Source organism: Miniopterus schreibersii (assembly GCF_964146895.1).
Source record: "Miniopterus schreibersii genome assembly, chromosome: 7".
In the NCBI taxonomy this organism is placed as follows: Eukaryota; Metazoa; Chordata; class Mammalia; order Chiroptera; family Miniopteridae; genus Miniopterus; species Miniopterus schreibersii.
In genome coordinates this window covers 56,284,865-56,287,546 of record NC_138108.1, presented here as the reverse complement: position 1 = coordinate 56,287,546, position 2,682 = coordinate 56,284,865, and the positions used below count along the sequence as shown (strand labels likewise).

General features: G+C 42.3%; 1 pseudogene across 1 annotated transcript; it reads left to right on the top strand.

Annotated features, from left to right (window-relative positions):
- The first annotated feature begins 1,530 nt into the window (after nt 1-1,530).
- On the top strand, nt 1,531-2,440 carry LOC308559414 (small ribosomal subunit protein uS5 pseudogene; annotated as a pseudogene). Its single transcript has one exon. The product of its transcript is annotated as a small ribosomal subunit protein uS5 pseudogene (transcript).
- The last annotated feature ends 242 nt before the right edge of the window (nt 2,441-2,682 follow it).

The following is a 2,682-nucleotide window of genomic DNA, read 5'->3' as shown; positions in this document are numbered from 1 at the left end:
AGGAGTTTAAAAGAAACTTTGCCCTGGCTGGCGTGGCTCAGTTGTTTGGAGTGTCCTCCCTCCCGTATACTGAAAGGCCACAGGCTTGATTTTCGGTCAGGGCACAAACGTAGGTTTCAGGTTTGAACCCTGGTCAGGGTGAGTGCGGGAGGCAACTGATCGATAGTCCCATCTCTCTCCCTCTCCCTTCCTCTCTCTCTAAAATCAATAAAAGTATGTCCTCGGGGGAAGATTAACAAAAGTTTTATTTTTAAAGAAACTTTGGCCATATGAGCAGGTGCTTTAAAATCATTTTCTGTTTCTTCTGCCTGAACCTGACAAGATATTTGAAAGGATTTGATAATTTTTGGATTAGAAAGTAGACAAAATTGAGAGCTAAAGATTCAGAGCCTGACAGGAATGTTTTTAAGTTCTCCTCTCCTAAACTAAAATAAAACTCTGTACCCAGAGGGAAAGAAGAAAATTAGGAATGATGCAGTTGGATGGGTAGATCAACCTGTGGTGTCACTTGTTACGACCTAATTTGGGGGGAATTGAGAGTACCTGCCCTTATCTTACAAATCTTTCCAAACCAGAAATGCAACTCCACAAGTAGTTCAAATTCCACCTATCTTTACCCTCCTCAATTCCTAAGATTGAAGAAAAAATAGGAAAGAAGGGTTTTTTAAAGCACAAACTGCTGCTCTGGCTCCAAGGCTCCTTGCCAAGGAAAAATACAAATCTTAATTGTCTTCACCACAAATATTAATAAGAAAAAGGCTCAGCCAACTGGATGAATAAACTTAACTTATTCCAACTGTTATAAATTAGTGGGGCTTTTTAGGACCTATTGTACCTGTCTCAGGGCTGAAATTTTAAAACGAAACTATCAGGTCTCTGGTTGCATCTGTTTATATATGTGTGTGTATGTTTACCTCCAGAGGATATTGTTAGAATTGGTTTGTAAAAAGCCCTGCTTAATTGGTTTAAAGGGATTAAGCAGTTATATAAAAATTCTCAAAGATATAATAGAAACTAACCCAAATGCTTTTCAGGATCATGTGGTCAGAGAAAATATTTGATGTTAAAGACGGTTTGAGTTTGGTGTGGTTAAATGGGCATGTCTCTAGAGTTATTATACTTTATTCTACTTGGGTTTATCAGTCAAATAAGTTCATGTTATCTTGGTGGAAACCTGTCAGCAGGAACAGTAACTTAGCGCGATGAAATTTCCATAAGTGACCTGCACATAATTACTAAGAACAAGTAAAATAAGTCGATGCAGGAGAACCTCTCAGCATTATGTATGCTTTATGGCATGTCCACGTGATACTCCAAAATCTTTTGGTGACTTGAAACCTTAGAGTTTTGACAAGTTAAATTAAATGATGAGTCAAGGTAAAATCATTGAATATCTAGATCATTTCCAAATGAGAGAAAATACTGAAACATTGTTAAATAAGTTAATCTACGTTTGACTTCTTATTGCAGAGAAACTAGACGATTAACTTGGATTTAATGAGTAAGTTTTGTGCTTTGTTAAGGAAGCATATGTTTCTGAAAATTATTAAGTCTATTTGTCAGTATTTCTTCTCTGAGGAAACACTGAATGGCAGAGAACGGGGTGCTGGGGGAGGGCCCTGGGAATGGGAGGCCGTGGTGGCTTCTGTGGAGGGTTTGGCAGCTGCCTCCGGGGCTGAGGTTGAGACCAAGGTCAGGACCAGGAGAGGCTACGGAGCTCACAGAGGCAAGACCTAGGACAAAGAGTGGGTTCCCGTCACCAAGCTGGGCCACCTAGTCAAGGACATGAAGACCAAGTCCCTGGAGGCGATATACTTCTCCCTGCCCATCAAGGAATCTGAGGTCATTGACCTTTTCTGGGGACATCCCTCATGGAAGATGTTTTGAAGATTGTCCCGGTGCAAAAGCAGACCCTCGTTGGTCAGAGGACACCATTCAAGGCACTTGTCACTGAGAACTACAGTGGACAAGTCAGCCTGGGTGTCAAGTGCTCCAGGTAAGTAGCAGCTGCCATCTGTGGGGCCATCATCCTGGCCAAGCTCTCTATTGTCCGTGTGGGGAGCTTACTGGGGAAAGATTAGCAAGTCCCACACTGTCCCTTGCAAGGTGACCGGCTGCTGTGGCTCAGGGCTGATGTGCCTCGTCGCCGCCCCCAGGAGCGCTGGCTTCATCTCAGCCTCTGTGCCCAGGAAGCAGCTGCTGATGGCCGGCATCGAGGGCAGCTGCACTCAGGCCACCCTGGGCAACTTCCCCAAGGCCACCTTTGATGCCAGACCTACGGGTGTCTCACCTTCAACCTCTGCAAAGAGACGTGGTCACCAGGTCTCCCGATCAGGAATTCACTGACCATCTTGTAAAGACCCGCACCAGAGTTTCTGTGCAGAGGACCCAGGCTCCGGCTGCGGCCACCACATTATTTTATACAAGAAAAATAAAGTGAATTAAGCTTGTTAAAAAACAAAACAAAACAAAAACAACATCTATTTGCCAGTAAAAGAGCCTATAACCTTTCTAGAGGTTATAAAATGAATTCATAAATTTTCCAGTCCAAAGAATGCTAATTGCTAACTTTTCAGTTGTCATTAGAAATTAACATTTCTAAAGGTTAAGAATTTAATTAATATGGAAGGAAATAATATGTGTTTTCCATAAAAGGAGTTGTAAGGTATGGAAATGCATTTT